At 40.6% G+C, this 19023-nt stretch overlaps 1 protein-coding gene and 1 pseudogene across 3 annotated transcripts in view; one reads left to right on the top strand and one right to left on the bottom strand.

Moving 5' to 3' along the window:
- Fgf13 (fibroblast growth factor 13) overlaps positions 1-19023 on the bottom strand; it is a 675218-nt gene that overhangs the window by 548844 nt on the left and 107351 nt on the right. The window lies entirely within an intron of this gene.
- Positions 15008-19023, top strand: part of LOC101586823 — a 35990-nt pseudogene continuing 31974 nt past the window's right edge.

Genomic DNA, 19023 nt, shown 5'->3' with positions numbered 1-19023 from the left:
AATGTCAGAAGTTGTTCATTTGAAACTTTTACAGATTTGACTGACCTTATCAGATGCAAAAGTTACATTTCTTGTTATATAAGTCTTGATTTATCTTGGTCTTAATCATCCAAAAGAAAAGCATAAAAATGAAGTATAAAAAGTAAATGCATATTAATATGGGTAAATTTCTTATCACATAGAACATCTTTGAGAAATACTGACCACCACAATCATCTCATAAAAATTTCTGATCAAACAGGGAGAACAGTGGGGAAGAGGTTTAATTCAGAGGAGCAATCTGTAGCTTACCCAAAATACCACTTAAACTGAGTTTCCATAAAGAAAACTCAATAGCCATTCTAGTGGTAAGGAATGAACACACAGAAATGTGGTGTTTGGCACACCTAAGGGGAACCAGGGCCACTAGGCAGCTTTGGACCATTCTGCCCAGACATGGCTTAGCCACTTCCTGCCTGTCTGACAGAAGGTGAACACACGCCCTGAAGTAGTCATAAGCACACAATCTTAGTCCATCTGGGGTGCTATAAAAAACTACCACACATCAGGCAGCTTGTAAACAATAGATCTTTCTCGCAGTTCTGGAGGCTGGAGAACTGAGATCAGGGGCCCTACGTGGTCAGCTTCTGCTGAGCACCATTTTGCTGGTTGCAGACTGCCAACCTCTCCTTGTGTCTCACTTGGAGAAGAAAGAGAGGACTAGCTCTCTGGATCTGACCCATAAGGGCTACACTTCCATGACCAAACTACCCTGCAAAGAGCTCTCCTCTTGATATCACTAAATTGGGGGCTGGATATAAACATGTGGATTTGGATAGCTCACAGTCCCTCTCTCCCACTAGCTCATACTCTGCTGGAGGATCAAGGTTAAGTCAGGAGTCAGCAGCTACAGCTTCATTGGTTGTACTACATAAAGGACCACTAAAAGACAACCATCATCACTCATTTGCACATGGCTTTTAGCTTCTTTGTACTATAAAAGCAGGGTCGGATAGTGACAACAGAGACTACATGACCAGAAAAGTCCCAAGAATTTACTCTCTGATCATTTAAAGGAAAAACATTTTTCAAACCTTAATTTCAATTATTTTGAGCTCACTACTATGCCTTTTGAAACTTACTTTTTTTGGAGATAGGGTAGTGTCACACCATTGCCCCAGCTGACACAGAATTTTTCAACTCAAGTGACCGTCTGTCCTACCCTTTCAAGTGGCTGAGACTATAGATATATGTCAACACACCAAATACAGTTTTTTATTTTAAATACCATAATAAAATGATGAAGAATTGCAAAACAAGATGATAGAAGTTATTGAAATAATTATGGTTATCTTCAAAGTAGTTGCTCAGATTACCAGATAATGGTATATAAGATTGATCAAACAATATAAGCACTAACTGTTCCTTTCAGTGAACAAATAGAAATTATGAGTACATTTAGCTATCTTATAAGAAACTTTATAAATTTTTACTTCTTTTATTTGATTCCATTTTACATTCTTTAGTTTCCTTTACTGTATTGTTCAGCTCTGTTATTAATATCAGCATTGTTTTTCAGTAAGACATATATCATTAATTATCTAGCCAATGCGCATCATGCTATCATGGGCCCACATAAAGGGCAGTAGAACTCAGGGCTTTGGGGCATAATAGTGCATGCCTGTAATCTTAGCTACTTGGACAGCTGAAGATGGAGGATTGCTAGCTTGAGATCAGCCTACGTATCTTGAGACCCCATCTTAAAATAAAAATAAAAAGGCTGGGGATGTGACTTAGTGGAAGTACATCCCCAGATTCGATCCCCAAGACTTAAAAAATAAAATTTTAAATAACAATGCTGGGTAAATGGATGTACTTTGAAACCATACTCTCATGGGGAATCAATTGGACACACGTTTAAATATTGCACTGTTTCCTCTGTGAGAAACCAAAAGGATACATAAGGACCGAATTATATAATAAATATTGTGAAATAGAAAAATGGGAAGAGGATGGAAGGGGAATAATTGAGTGAGGGCAAAAAGAAGCAAGAGAAAAAGAAAATGGAAACAGAAGCGGAAGTGGAAAAGTAAGATTTTGCAAAAAAGGAAGAGGGGTTGAAGGGAGAGGACAGGACTGGGGAAAAAAGAAGCAAGAGGGCAAGAGATATAGCTCAGTAGCACAGCACCTGCCTGGAATGCATGAGGTCCTGAGTTCAATTCTTGGTACTATGAAAAGAGGAGCAGGAGCAGGAGCAGGAACATTATTTTAAAAAGTGGTTTCTGACGTAAAAAAATGGCCTGACTTCAATTGCCGGACCAGGATCTCACATCTCTACATGATGAGGTGACATACAGAGCAGGTTTAAGGTGGTCTGAGGAAAAATTCTGGGCAGAAGTCAGAAAGCCTGAATTCCAGTTCCTGTCCTTCCATTCACTTGCTGCACCACTCATGAAAAACTACTTTCCCTTTCTGACTCAGGTGCCAAGCTCTACAGAAGATAATCTGCTGTAATCCGCCCTTCTAGCCAGGAGTACATTCCCTGGAACCAACCAGGATTGGTCATAAACTGCAGAGTTGGAACCTGGCCTTCTGTCTAACATCCCTTTGTTGATCTGGCTTCTTATAGACAGTTTCTTCATGTGTCAAACTGTGAGGACACAATAAGGTACAACATACAATGCAGCTAGCACAGTGTAAGGCACTAGACAGAAACAATGACAATCACTATTATTGAACATTTTATTTACTAACTATCTAAACTACTCCATCACCTTTTCAGAATACATTAGAGTGCATTCCTTCACATGATAATCCTTTAGAATATACTATAGGATAGCATGACTAACACAAACTATATAAAACAATCTAAGTTTACAAAAAAAGAGATTAAAATGCAATTGTTTCTATTATGAAAGAGTTTTTCTTTTACAACATAATTCTTTACAAGATTTCTGGAAAAAGAAACTTCCCTCAAATAAATATGATTACCTGTATGACCATGTGCTTTTCTTCATTTCTTCAACATCCTTTCCATTATGTAAAAAACAAAACTGGTCCATGGTATGTTCAGCACGCATTGTGCGGAAAGGACTCAGTTGGCTTGTTAGCAGTAGGAGCATTCTAGAAGTAATTTGAGTAGCTCTGGCTGGGAACATGACTCTTGTACTTCTTCAAACTGAGCTAAAGCAGACATTTGCTTCTAACACAGGCCTGTGACTGAGTATCCATCTCAAGAGTAATTGCTCCCCTCCCAAGTTCATGAAAGTGTCCTCCAGTGGACAGAATATATTTTGCATGCAGAGCTCCCTTCAGCCTCCCAGTAACTTTACCAGGCCTGTAGAGGTCAACTGCCCTCAACTGTCAGATGACTAAAAGAGCTACAGAGAATCGTGGTGATTTAGCCTGGACCATCCAGCTAGGCAGCTTCAGAGCTGGTGTTCTATGTCCAGGCTGACTTTCCCCTACGCCTTTATCATGGCTTTGTGAAATTCCCATGCAACATACTTCACGAGGAAGATTGGGCTTTGGTTGAAGGAGTCCAGAGTGCTGTGATTTCCTACTGACTATGATCTTACTGACCCAGACACAAAAATTTTGAAAGCTCAATAGAAAACCAGCCTTCCCTGATGGGATGGGACCATGAACTAATCAATTTGGGCCTCGGACACACTTACCAACATTTATTGCTTCTGGTAGCTGAATTAAATGTCTCCCTGAATCATTTCATTGGGCTTAGGGCTAGAGTACGTAAGCAAAAGAGCAACTTGTGAGACCCAGCTAGGATTTTACCGATGAAACAAGCGCAAGGTATGACATACAATTCAAACGGGGCTTCCACATTCTTCACAGATGGGTTTTTAAGCTCTTCACTGCCAAATGCAAAGGGGGCCAAATTTGCTGATATTATCAATGCCACAAAGGCCAAGAAAAGCCCAAGAAGTCCATAAGAAGCACAGAAGGGAAGCCAGCATGCCCAAGCAGCAACTCTGTAAGGCCACTCCATCTGCTCTTCACCACAACTGCCTTATGACATTTTTAGGATTCAGAAGCTTGTAAGTTTGCCATTGTGCAGAGGACCAGCTATTTGTCATTATTATTCCACTTTTAATATGTATCAGACTTGGAGCATATAAAAGTGATTAAGACATAGTCTTACCCTTAAGGAGAACACACAAAAATGGAGGCTAGAGCTGTGGATACAGAAGTTACCAATACAATCAAGTGTGATAAATAGAAGCGCAGGCAAAACACTACCCCAAGACACACCTGGTTCCTTAGAGTAACAACAGTGGAGAAAGTTAATAGGCAAAGCTATGGTTGGGGTGAAGGGGAGAAGCATAAGCAAGTGGTTATTTATCAAGAATACACTACCGTGACTCATCCACATGGCTGCACTGACAAAGGTTCTACAATCTGAGGTACAGGATCTCAGGATAAATCCTGAGGGTATTTCACTGACCTTCTCAGACCAAAAAGCTACAACTCTTGTTGCATAGGTTCTGCTTTACCTTTGTCTTAACCATCCAGTAGAAAAGTATGAAGATGAAATATAGGAAGTAAAGCCATGTTGTTATGTTGAGCTGTGGGGGACTCACGTCAATAATTTCTGACATTGCCAATTAAACAGAAGACCCAATGCTATTATGGGCTTCTGTACTCTTTTGGAATATTTTGCTGAGTTTACACACCTATAATATTCAACAACGGAACTTAAAAAAATTGGGGTATAACTATGAATGTCCATTTTGTATCTGTGTATTCAAAGTGGTTGGGATAGATATATAGTTGCATTCTCTTAATGAATAGAATGATTTTTTCTAATGGTGTTTGTAAGTAGGATCACAAGTCTGCATCTTGTACAGCAATTAACCACTGAGAAGAATATATGCAGTGTATTATTTGTTGAAACTGTACTTTCGATTTGATTTGAAACTGTCTCATTGATATGTTTATCAATAAAACTTTGAAAAGAAAAGAAAAATAAAAAATAAAAAAATAAATTAGTATTAAAAATAAAAAAAAAAAAAGAATACACTACCTACAAGAAACCTCTTAAAAAGCCAGGGCAACAGAATAAACTCTGCCCTGCAGGTGGAAAGTAATCAAAAAGCCTTAGGTCACTGGTAAAATATGCTGATCCTGAAATATTTATCCTTCACTGCTGCAAAGAGAAGGATCAGGTTATGAAAGCTGGCCTCTCCAGCCATCTGCCAGGGCTACGTCTGAATCTTGAGCAAATCTTTGGAAGGACAGTTTAAAATAAATATGTATAGAAGTGACTAAGGAATGAGACAAAGGTGAAGGGAGGAAGAGAGAAAGCAAAAGGCAATGTGACAGGGAAGCCTTTGTGCCTCCTACGTCCCTCCCCAACTTTTGGGTGTCCTAGCACGTGTGCAGTATGAGAACACTTTCAAGAACAGGTATTAAGTCCCCTGAAATATAGAGTATTAACTGAAAGTGAGGATATGGAATAGAAACAGGAGCAGAAGACAATATAACAACAGCAATGAGGAGGAAGGAGAGGAGGTGAGGAACAGGGGACAGTGGCAATCATTTTGTCATTTTGTGGCATACTTAGTATTACCTTATTGAGTTAGTAAAAGCACTTTGGTAAAGTGGTAAAGTTGAGGACTCTGCATTCAGTTCCTGGCTTTCACACTTTCTAGCTGGCCACATTAAATTTCAGTTTTCTCATCTATGCAATGAAATAATAATCCTTATGCTAAACATCAGGAAAGCTGTGAACATTAAATGAGATCAGGGAAGTGAATAGACCATGTAAATTTGACACTGTGCTGTACAGATGTTCTCGTTTTTCCTAGTTTGATTTCCCATGATGGAACAGTGCTTGACTCTGCCATGAAAGAATGCACTACACATTAAAGTCCTTTGTGAATAATGCATCCGAGCAATGCATGGTTCTTTTTGTTTTCATATAAGATAATGTATGCAATCAACTCTATACAAAAATACATTCTGGAGGTCAAGTGTCACAGAGCTACACTCTTGATCAGCAGAAGGCATAAGCTATAAACAGTCTGGCAAGTGCTCCCGCCAGGTACCTGATAAAACTCCAGGGTCTCCTTATAACCCCTGCTCTGCCTGAGCAGCTGATACAGAAGCATGCTGTGTCCGATGGACTTGGAGGTTGGAGCACAAGGAAAGACATGTGGTAGATTCAGCTCTAAAATGATGTAGAGTCCAGCCATGGGCATCATTGTAGTTTATCATTCCTTCATTGTTAACAAAAGGCCCAAAAACTCATGATAGAAACAACCAGACAATAAGAAAATTCAATCAATGAGAAAGTGTCCTAACTTTACTGACATGATCAGCCATAGCTCACTCCCCTTACTGTGTAATTGAAAATCTTGTTCAATGCACATGTAGATGCATTTTTAAAATGACATACAATGATCTTCTGTTAAAAAGGAATGATATTTCTTACAAAAATAAGTGAGTCTTACAGAAAAGAAAAATAATAAATAATGAATGCAAGAAAGAAATGAAAAGATATGGTATGAAAGTCACCATAACATCTCCTACTTTTTATTCTCTTGAGAGTTATTAGATCCTGGTCCTGTGGTGTCTGTTTCCACTCTGGAAAATGGAACCTGCTCATTAATGTTGATTTAACAGCTAACCCAGCAATGAAACACGCTCCCAGCTGTCAACACATGTCACATGTGAAGCACTTCAATACGATCAAAGAGAATGGGAATCATAAGATATAGGCCGGGGTACCTGCAGCATATATTTAGATTAAGATAGAAGATGAAAAAGAATACATGGACAAGAGAATGAAAAGGAAATAATAAATCCATGCCCTGCATGTTATTCCTTATGAGAAAATGGAGGCCTTCTCAGTGACTAAGAGCATCACTTTGAAGCCAGGCAGACATAATTTGGCTTTTGGGCTCTGCCACTCACTAGCAGTGTGACCATAGACCAGACACTACCTTCTCAACAATCATTTCCTCACAAATCAACCAGGACTAATTAATAACGAAAACCTCCTCCTGGAGCTATTTTAGGAGCCTCAGAGGAACAATGTGTGGTAAGGGCTTAGGCCAAAGCTCATACACAGCTGGAGAAGTGGCTGTCCTGGGTAAATTCCACTAAAGAGCCCTCCAGTACTTACATGAAAAACAGTTGGAGAATACTGATTCCAGTTCTTACTTTCTTGAGGAAGGACGCTAAGGTGTGAAGAGGGTGACAGTTGACCAATGACAGACACCTATTTTCAATTAGGTCTATGCATATTTATTGAACATTTGGACAAAACACTGTCCTGGGAGGAAACAAAATGTGTCTCATAAGTGAAGAGGTTCATTATTTGTGAAAATCCTTAAGTTCCCTGTGCCTTAGTTTATGCTTCTAAAACGTAAGCACAAAAAGTCTCCCTAGTTCATGAAGTGACTATATGTGAAGAGCTTAGAACATTACTTGAAACAGATTAGCTATGTATGTTAGTATTTTATATACTTTTGAGACATATATTTATATTTGACATATTTCCATATCTGGAATAGGTGCCCATATGCGTTATATGTCCTTCCACATCTCCATGTTATATACGTACATTTGGAAACATAGAGCAAGGCAAAGGTCATCTTTGTACATCTCCAATGAGCTGGCTTTCTATGCTTGGTGAGCAAAGTTGCAGAGACAGTATTTTGCCGCAATATTCCAGAAATCATTCACCAGCTTTATGGGTATTGACCAACAATGGCAGTGGCACAGTTAGTGCTTTCTCCTCCATGGGGTGCAGTATTAGCTGGTGTCCTAAAATCCAACTTCCAAGCTGGGGTCTCCCAATTCCCACCTCTCTGGATTGGAAAACCGCAGCAGCCCCCGCTGGTGGATGAGTTCTGTGGTGGTGCCTCTGCGTCCCTGGTGGAGAGCCAGACTAGTGCTCTACCACCATGCACAGCAGTCATTCTGTAAGGACCTAATTAACAGCATTCAAATACCTGTCTCATCTTCTGTTGCCTACAGAGGAATGGTGACTGCTACAGAAAGATGAGATTTCAGGAGCAGAAGTGGAGTGAAGAGAGCAAATGTATTCTAGCTGCTGGGAGTAGCCTGTACAAAGCTTCAGAGTATACATGCAGCATAACTTCTGGTGACCCCGAAGTGGGGGGTCCTCCTGCTAGGGTGCACAATCACATCGTGACTGCAGAAGTCTGCTATGGGAACAGAAGCACCAAAATGTACCCTGGTATCAAGTTATTGGGCATCGGAGAGGACTTGGAAATCATTGCAAACCACCCCAGTGAGGCTGGGAGATCCTCGACACCATTAGAGGCCTCCAGAGCTCACTTTAGAACTCAGGAAGGAAAATCTGCAGCTATAAAGTTATGGCATCAGACTCCAAACATGAAAGATGTTTTTAGCAGGAATGATAAGGACAAAACTGAGTCTGCCTAACACTGAATGACTTTATTGCTTCTAAACAGAAATTTTGATTAAAGTATATCAATATTAACTCTATTTTATAGAACTCCAGTATTTCTGCCAAGGCAGTTCTGTTGCAGTGCTACAGAAAATGTCCCCAAAGACACTGTTTCAGTTTATGAATGCTATCTATTTCTAGAAAAAAACACACGCTGCTGCTTGTCATAAATGGGGAAAGTTTACATAAGAGAAACAAAACAGAACACCCAAAATGAACAGTACATTTAAAATAAAATGCTTCAGTACTGCCAAAATGAACACAACGAATAGCTCATATATTTTCCCCATTCTAAATTCTTTACACATGAAGCATATTCAACATCCACTTTTTACCTGCCATATTAAAATGTAATCATTAAATCACTAGATGAACAACCCTTTCCCCCTAGCTTCTCCACATAGGAAAACAAAAAACAGGAGTATGATGTGACAGAAACTCTGCAGAGTTTTGTTCTGTGACCATTCAGTAGTGGAAACGATTGTAAATTCTAAGACTAATAAAAATGGAAACCATATTAGTTTGGCCAAAGAGAAAACCAATTATTTCCTCATTTTAGAAAGACATAAAATGTAAGCTTTAGAGTTAAACAGACATGGCGTTGAGTCCTGCCTGTCGTGCCTAGATGCTTTGCACAGGTTTCTCAATATTTCTGAGCCTTGATTTCATCATCTGTAAAATGGGAATTAAGACACACTTATTTCACAGGGCAGGGCTGAAATTGACTAAAATAATATTTACATAGTTAAGCATAGCATAAATCATGGAATAAGCTCTACCCCACTTTTATGCAATGATAGTTTGAGATATAATTCACATTCCCATGTAATTTGCCCACTTATAATGTGTTTAAAAACTCAGTGTGCAACAACCATCATCACAGAGTCTTCTTAAAATATTCTTGTCATCTGAAAAGAAACCTTGTGCCCATTGGCAATTCCCTAAAAAGTTGCTAAATCCTGCGTCCCTGGAGATGATCATGTCTGGATTCAAATCCAAGCCCTATTATCCTGCTACCTGCATGACCCTCAATAAGTTGCTTCTCCTTAGTAGTCTTCAGTGTTCTGCTCACTGTAAGAGGGAGGTGATCATGGCATCTACCTATAAGTGGACTATTAAGAATGCAGCGAGATAAGGTATACATAGCACCTGGTCACAGCTGGCCCACAGTGGGTCCCGGACCAAAGGCAGTTTTCATCATTGCCATCTCCTTCCTTGCATTTTGCCCATTTTTCTTTTTTACGTGCCTTTCATATTATTACACTAGAATTCATTCTTAGACTCTAGCACAGTACTTCATGCACAGCAAGCACAAAACGCATCTCACGCATTAACTATGTGTACATGTGTACATAGATCTGCTTTTCTTCTTATTTAGACCGGGTCTTATAAATAAAATTAAAGTGGTTTCAATAAAAGGACAAATGTTCATATGTAATGCAAACCAGAAGCGACTTATCTGAGGGCTGCGCCTGTTAACATTGAACCAAAGTATCAACCTCATAACCTAGATCCATCACCAGAGATCTAGCAGAATTCATTCGTGTTCAAGGTGCCACCTTGCTCTCCACTTGCCTTTCTCTGTTCCTTCCAATGTGTGATCCTGTATCTGCCAGTTCTCCCAGAGCTCTGAGAAGGTACCTAACAAAGATTGGGAAGCCAGGCTTTAGAGACAGACACCAAAGTGCATGCTCTTAGCTCCATCACATTCCCAACTTGTTAGGAGCATTAATGCTTTTTTCAGGAATCAAAACAAAAATTTTAAAGGCCGGCCAAATAGCTCTGTGGATTAAAGCACCTGTAAGCAGGCACAGGGGTCAGGGGTTTGATTCCCCAGGCCTGCTGTGCCGGCTGCACCCCCGGGGCACACTGAGACAGCAATTGAGACTGGTTATGGTGGCGCACCCCTGTAATCCCAGCTCTTGGGAGGCTGTAAATGGGAGAATCACTATGAGTCCAAACTAGTAATGAGACCCTGAACACCCTGCAGACCTTTCCCTAAAAATAAAAAATAAATAAATAAATGAAAACTTTGTTTCCGTCTTTGTGCATTCTGTAATGACATGGGGAAATGTAGAGGTAGTGAAGCGCAGCTAATGCTATATATGTAACATCCAGTAGCAAATGTTGCTATTTCAAGCCAGGCTGGGGATTGATTGTGTTTGGTCTATTATTTGAAATACAAAGTTAAATTTCAACAGATGACTTCCTTGCTCTTTAGTAAAAGTCCATTCACAAATCCTTGTCCTTAGTGAAAAATGCCTTTCACTTGTTGAATAAGTTATTATTCATGCTACAGTGAAAAGAGCACTGCGGCAGGAGGCTGGCCACATGGCTACTAACTACTTGACTTAACCAAATTCTTTTGCTACTCTGAAACTTCATTTCCTCTTCTGGTAAATTAGAGGGACTGGACTGGTTATGACTCAGAGATCTTCCAGTTCTAATATTTTCAGATTTTCTGGAGTCTCCAGGCAAAGCAAAACTGACTTTGGATTCTCTTAACACCCACTAAATTTAAATAATTAATGTCCTTACAGCCTTCGATGGCAACTCATCAAGTGACTTAATCATGAGCTACTCTGAGAAGAGCAGAGAGTGCAGGTCTCCTTCCAAGGCCTCAGGGCCTGGTTAACTGGAAACTGGCTCACTAAAGGCAATGTAGGAAAATTCCTCCTCATGCAAAAACAAATGTCCTCTGTATATGCCCATGAACTGCAGTAGAGGGTCTGACTTTTTTTCCTTTGAAATAAGCACAGTTGAGAGAGAGAGAGAGAGAGAGAGAGAGAGAGAGAGAGAGAGAGAGACAGAGAGAGACAGAGAGAGAGACAGAGACAGAGACAGACAGACAGACAGACAGACAGACAGACACAGACCCACATATACACACACAGAGAGAGACAGACAGAAAGACAGAGAGACAGAGACAGGGACAGGGACAGAGACAGAGAGACAGAGACAGAGAGATAGAGACAGAGATCCTAGAAGAACAAAATAGATGATGAACTAGGGGCAACTGTTCACAGTATGAAAGACGAGCATGTAGTCCAACAGACTTGAATGGATTCATAGCCTGGCTCTGACAATTAAACACTAGGTATGGAAACTAGCTGGGACATTTGTGTTCACACCTGGATATGTACTGGGCATCGATGCAGGGCTAGGCCCTGAGACAGAAGATAGTGCGGTCAGACTCCATCTTTCCCTGCCCATGAGGATCACATTGGCTCATGGGTGGGACAGACACATACACAGAAAGCTTTCCTGAGGAAGATGACACCTAAGTGAGTTTTTTAACTGATTTGTCCAACCTCTGTGACCATCAGGTTCCTCATGTGTTCAGTGGTGAATATGAAGTCTGCCTTACAAAATTTATGTGAGAATTCAGTGAAGTCATCAATGGAGAAACTAAGTACAAAAAAAAAAATCCATAATGAAAGTATCTATGATGTTTTCTCAATATTACATAAAGCACGAAATAATGATTTCTCTATCTCAATTAATACTTACCTATCTGCCCTACATGAAGGTAGAGACATTTGTTCTAACTACATATCCTCATAACCTACAACAGTGGTTTACTTACACTTACAGCTCAGTAGACATTTCCAGAAGGAAGAAGGGAGGCAGGAAAAATGTTAGTTCAGAAAATTTGGAGATTCTTACTTATGCATAAAATAAAATCTAAACCAGATGTGGTAGCACATCCCTATAATGCCAGTACTCTGGGAGGCCAAGGCAGAAAGAACCCAAGTTCAAGTTCAGCCTAGGCAACTTAGGAACTGAGACCCGGCCTCAAAATTAAAAAGAAAAACAAAAGGGCTGAGGAACTACAGCTGAGTGTGAAGGCCCCTTGTTTAATCTCCAGTACATCAACATCGAAGCAACATAATTTAAAAGTAATAGTATAATAATAGTATACAAATACATCTTCACATTAAACCTCTTGAGCTTCTCCTTCCAAACGACAGTTTATGCAACCTTGAGGTTGGCATACGATCTTAAGTAATAAGTAATGGCAGAAGTCAACCAGAAAGCATCACTTGAAACTTCACAATCATCTCAAACATGACTTGCCTCCAAAATAACACTTGCTGTTTCCCAAAACTATTCCTCCCCCATGCTCATCTCACTGTTATCCATTCTTACTCCTCACATCCTTCTACTCTGTTCAGACCTGCTAGTCTACTACTCTATTTGCATTCTTTACTTCTTTCTTATTATCAAGCTGCTATTTACCTCAGTGTGGCCATGTTTCCAGCTAAAAGACACCGTGTTCCAGCTTTCCTACCTAGCATGTAAGTGACAGTCACTGGATGAAGTTTTCGAGGATTGCTCTTCAATTCTGGAAGGTGGATAGGTCTTTTGCCTCTTCCATCTCTTTCTTCCCTTTTCCTGATACGATGGCCAGCAAGCATCTTGGACCAAAAAGTAAATAAAGGATGTAAACTGGCCAGGGATGGTAGTATTACACCTGTAATCCCAGCTCTAGGGGATCAGAGGCAGAGTGGTCACAAAAGATAGATGGATAGATGAGAGACAGACAGACAGACAGACAGACAGACCAGAAATAAATTGTTTGTCTCACATGTGAATGAGACATTGGAAGAAGGAGGACGAGGAAGAAGAAGAATCTCATTCTAACTTTGGAGGAGCCAAAGGAGCAGAGCATTAGAAGCCTCCTGTGTCCTGGTGATATCATGAAACCACTCTACCCTGGACTTCTCATTTCTAGATGTCCTCTATGTCTACAGGAAATTAGAAATATATATTTAAGCTCCCATTTTGAGAGATTTCTGCTATTTTGAGCTAAATGACTTCTTTGATACAGTTTTCAGCTCAAACATTCATCTCCTTCATTGAATTTAATAGTTGTTATTCAATTCTTCATTCCTTCATGTTTTTGCTGTTTTGTGCTTGTTGTCTTTACTAGAAGTATCAACTCCCATGACTTTAGAGACTGTCACTTCTGGGTTCGGCACCAGGTAGCATTTACCTAGCATATAACAGGAGCTTAATAAATAATTTTCAAAAGAATGTTTAAGCTTTAATATGGCATTATGAATAACGAGTACAAGGTACTTGCCTATTACAAAATAATATGAGGAATCCTTTAACTCAATGAGTAAATGTAGAACTTTCCAGGATTGGTTCTGCTAAAACAATTCAACAGAAATTTACTGATCAACTACTAGGTGCCAAGCACTGTGTTGAGAGGTGAAAGTGGTCTCAAATTTTCATCTCATAACACTTCATATAAAACTGTATTTACTTCATGTGCAGATTAGCAAAAGCAATCAGACTCTGATCATGGACTACTTTGACATCTTAGTATGGAATATTGGGTGAGCAATCATTACTAATTTTCATTAAAAATGTTCAAGTTCCAATATAGTGGAATGCTCATATTATGGCATTAGGATTAATATCCTTAATTTATTTTGCTCATTCCTAGCATAATTTTCTTCCACCAGTATTTTTCCTCCTAGATCAAGAAAATGCAGAAACAAGTATTTCTAATTTGTCCCCAAAGACCAACTTGTTTTGGGTAATTAATATATGCCAGACTTTAATAACTCAATTGTAGTTTTGTCTATTCTGGTAGATGAATTCCTCCTATGAATATTGTTTTGGCATTTTTCTGAATCTTAAAAAAGAATATGAATATTTATATGCAAACAGCAAGTGTCTCTTCTCGCTGCAAACTAAAAAGCTGACTTTTTAAAAAAAGTAACCTAAGATAATACTGGAGGTTTTTCTGGAAGTTCAATCTTCTTATTTTTCAAGTTGGTAAAGAAAGAAAAAGCAAAACAGGAAAATAAAATCCATTTTGCAATATATCTTGTTAACCAGGAAGAAAGGAATAATACCAGGGGGGATGCTATTTAGAAAAGGAAAGGCCAAATTGAAGCATTCCAGCAGGAGGGATAACAGAACGGAATGAGCATGCTCCTGACTCTGCAGTGACAACCACCTGATTACCGAGGGCTAGACTTTCCCAGGGACTGCTAATGAGAACGCAAAGCAAACCATATTGCATCCCAAGATGAGTTATCCTAACAACAAGGATATTAAAGTATCAGTCATAGTGCTAGGTGAGGAATAGCCAAAGTATAAGGACTACTAAAGGACAATAATAACCGTGACAGCTACCATTAAATGAAAAGTTAAGTTGTATATGACTCTGCTAAAGACCTCTTAGGAACTCAGCAGGAAAAAGGACCAGAGGTCATTTAGTCCACTGGTTCTCAAATAGTGGTAATATTTCCCTTTCTCTAATGACATTGAATAATATCTGGGGCAATGTTTCACTGTCACAACCTGGGAGAGGTTGCAACTGTCACACAGTTCAGAGGCCAGAGGCGATGCTCACCATCTGAAAATGCATAAAATGATCCCAAACGGCAAAGAATTTTCCAGTGCAAAATGTCAATGGTTGAGAAATCCTAATTAAACTCCATGCTTTGTGAGGTAGAGGAGGAGATCAAAGTTCCAAAGGCACATGTATTGTCCAGGGTTAATTTTGTCCATCTATCTGTCCTCTATGTACCTTTTTCCACCCACTGACTCATGCATGCACCTTCTGAAGCAGGTGCCTCCTCCTCTGTCCAAGGAGCCCATTGGAGCCAAGGAGCCAAGAAGGACAAACAGCCCTATCAGGTAAGTCCTGTCATTATCATTCATTTTTAGAGGAAAATCATGGGTTGATCAAAAAAAGGGAAGAACACCTTTCCACACCCAGTGCATTGCACCGATGCCAGTGGTGACACCGTGCCATTGCTCAGCAGTGGACAATGAACTCCCAGCCCTTCATGATCTCGCACTTCTTTGCTGAGTCCTTCCTCACATGATCTTCACAGCATCTCCTCATGGAAGGCACTGAACTGGGCCTGGAGTAGGGGACGAGAAGGTCTAGAGGAAAACAAAGTTCAGTCTAAGTCCTCTACATTCTCCCTAGGCAAGTAGTAGATGGAGGGGGGGATGTAAGGTTTTCCACTAGATATGCTGGGATAAACCTTGGGGATTACAGGGTTCTGCAGGGGGCACAGGAAGAGAGGAATATATGTGACAGCTAGGAGGATCACAAGGCTCTGTGGATGGCAGAACTAGCACCCCGCATGGCCGGGGCAGGAATCAGAATCTCTCTTTAGGGAAATGTATATACTGGGAAATTGAGAGAATTCACAAAGGAATTCAACCCACTGTAATTTTTTAATGGCCTTTGGCATTGACCACCTTTACCTGCTTCCCAACTCAGTAACTGAAAGTGTTTATGACCAGGAAAGTAAAACTCAAATTCCTTGCACTGACAATCAATGCCCTTGACTCCCTCCATTTAAATGCCGTCTACACTATAGGAGCCTGTGTCGGGATCCTACATGCTATGATCATTACCACCAGAACTTTCTGGGGGCATCCCACTTTCTTGCCTTTGCTAGTATCCAAACCACTCCCTCTGAGAGCATCCAAGTCCTCTCCTATGTTCCACACTGGTGCCCTATGCCCTCCACCACTGGTAACAAGAGTTGCTCCTTATATCCATTGCCACTACTAAGATAAGCAGCAACTGAGTACTGAGTACTGCCAGGCACTGTTTCAGGTACTTCATGTGTGCTACCTTATTGATAGCACAAGGATATTCCATCATTCCGATTTGGTAGTTGGATGAACTGAGGCACAGAAAGAGAGGTAAGTTTCCCCAAACCATTCAACTAACAAGTGGCTGGGCGGAAATTCAAACTTAGTTCCAGGAGGCCCACAACTGAGCTGCTCTCCAGTGTTCCAGTGGCCTACCTGCTCTGGGATGCTTTGGGAATCACCAGCTTTCAGAGGTTATTTGTGCCTCTGACCTTGGAAGCACTCAGTGCTTGCAATTCTTACTCTTCATGTTGCCTTTCACTATTGATACAATTGTCAATAGCAATAATTGCCAACATTTTCATAACCTGTCCATATGGCAGGTTATTCAATTACTCGACATAGTTTCACTCATTTTTTTTATGTATTTAGTACATGGTCTCACTATACAGATCGGACTTGTAGTGATTCCCCTGTTTTCAGCTTCCCAAGCTCTGGGACTGCAGGTGCACGTCACCATGCTCAGTCTCAATCACCCTCTCAGCACACCCCAGGGCCAGGGCCGGCACAGCACAGCATGCAGGGGATCGAACCCCAGCCCCTACATCTGCCAAAGCGGTGCTTTAGTCCACTGAGCTACCTGACCAGCCCAGTTTCACTCATTTAATCTTGGCAACAATCCTATCAACACCTCCATCATTATCCCTATATTACAGATGAAGTAAATGAGGCACAAAGACGCAAAGAAACTTGCTAAAGCCAAGCCAAGCCAAGCCAAGCTTCGCCAGTGTGGCTCATCAGCTTCCTCACAATAATTGTATTTCACTACCTCTTATGTACTAACTTATTTCGTCCACACAGCAACTCTAGAACATAGGTACCATCACCTCTGTTTTTATGGATGATGAAAACGGCAATCAAAGATGTCAAATTATTTGACCAAGTTCCCATAGGCAGTAAGAAGAAGCTCTGGAATTGGAACCTAGTCTGTCTCCAGAGCTCATGCTTTTGCCACTACACTATGGCTGTACAGAGCTATGAACTCCCTTGGGTCTCGCTGACCTTTACTGAACTACAAGCAGAAACAGTAGGTTCTACATAAAACAAAAGCATTTTGAAGCAACAGTGCTACCAGATCTCAAGAGGCCTCCCCACAGGAAGTCCCTTGGGCCCTGAGCTCAGTTAGTTTGGGATATGCCCACAGGCAGCTGCAAGTCTCTGTGAGTTGGGGGCCAACCGGAAGATGTTAACTCCTGCTTCCCTGGCCCAGGGCTGAAGCAAGGTCTAAGCTGACAACCAGATTCGCTACTCAAACACAGATAACTAATGAAGGCAGAGGAGGCAGGGGGAAACGACAAGCATATTACTCATTTTTAAACCGCAAACGTGCAATTATAACCTTACTCAGTAATAATTTCAGGTGGCACTCTCCTGACAAGTAAGGCTGATGCTCTGCATGCAATAGGACCATTTTACAGTAATGAGTGTTATGGGGAAAAGCATATAATCATTTATTGTTATTTTTATTTCCCCTAAAGGCTTGTGATGTTATGAATCTGACATCACTATAATTTATTATATTTCCTTCCATTTTTTGTCAGTAGAGCCTGTTACAGAATGAATTACCAACTCTCATCCTCTATGAAAAGTTCAGACAGAATTTAACTATTTGTGCACACCATTCATAAAGTGAATAAGAGCAAGCATGCAAGGCAGAAGAAAGACTACCTGTACAGATTTGGGAAGTTCGGATCCTAGAAGTGGCTCTGCCACTCCATGTATGGTGGTGAGCAAGGTAATCACCATATTCCAGGCATATTTTAGTGACACCTTGGATTTTTTGTAATCACCTATGTCAAGACATACAAACATGGAATGATTATCATAGTGGAATGGGTTTGCTGTGCTTCTCACAGTAACCATAAACAGGAGACAATCCACACCATACTGGGCCACATGGGGAAGCATCTGGGCAGTTAGGAAGCAGAAGTAATGTGGAGAAAATGCCAGGGTTTTATTGAGCTTTCCCTGGTGAGAAAGAGGTGAAGTGGCTTGAGCATCTTAGGATTTGCTAGTTTCAATAGTTTTCTTGGGCTCCTAGGTACAAGGGTCTGCCATCCCTTATTTTCTGATACTTAACCCTGGAGTAGCCAAAGAATGGATGACCAGAGAAGGATGGCAGTAGTGAGAGTAGAAGAGCCTGACAAGGGATGTGTTTCAGGGTGTAGGTAGTTGATGGCATACTTGAAGTTGACTTGTTCACTATCTCTAGCAAGTGGTTAACACTGAAAGGCATCATCACTCTAGGATCATTAAAGTTCCCAAATGCCAATGCATCAGAGAACCAATTACTTGGTTAATATAGAACTGTTATGTCACAGTATGGGGTTGTTGGAGTGGATACCATATATATAAGAGCAAGCCTGTCCATGATCTTCCACAACCACAAAGAAATTAAACTGTTAGTTAAAAATCACAGGGAGGCATATTTAGATTCAAGAATCATCTCCAAACAGGTTTACATCTCTCCCACCCCAACTGGCACTGTGCAGAACTTGATTACCAGTGACCTCCCCACTGCCCAATCCAACATGTGATTCTTCGTCCCATAGCACTCAACCGTTCTGTGGCATTTGACACTTGAAACGCTTTCTGACCCCAGCTTATATGACTGGTACTCTCTTCATTCCAATTCTTGTTCTTTGGCCACGTTTTAGTCTCCTCTAAAGAATCACTGGATAACATAGGTGTCTCACAATTGTCATGTTGAAAGTTGAGTTCCTGATTTCTTCCATCTCAAACTTTCTCATCAGACTCTTACCTTAGACAGCCATTCCCTCAGTCCTTCAGAATGCCTCAAAGTTCTTGACATCATCCCATAATTCTCTTTCTGTCTCTGTCTCTGTTTCTCTCTCTGTCTCTGCCTCTCTTTTTTTGTCTCTTTCTCTGTCCCTCTGTCTCCCTCTGTCTCCCTCTGTCTCCATTTGTCTGTCTCTGTCTCTGTCTCT

Source organism: Octodon degus, unplaced genomic scaffold, assembly GCF_000260255.1.
Source record: "Octodon degus isolate 3935 unplaced genomic scaffold, OctDeg1.0 scaffold00110, whole genome shotgun sequence".
NCBI lineage: Eukaryota > Metazoa > Chordata > Mammalia > Rodentia > Octodontidae > Octodon > Octodon degus.
This window is presented reverse-complemented; position numbering and strand designations above follow the sequence as displayed.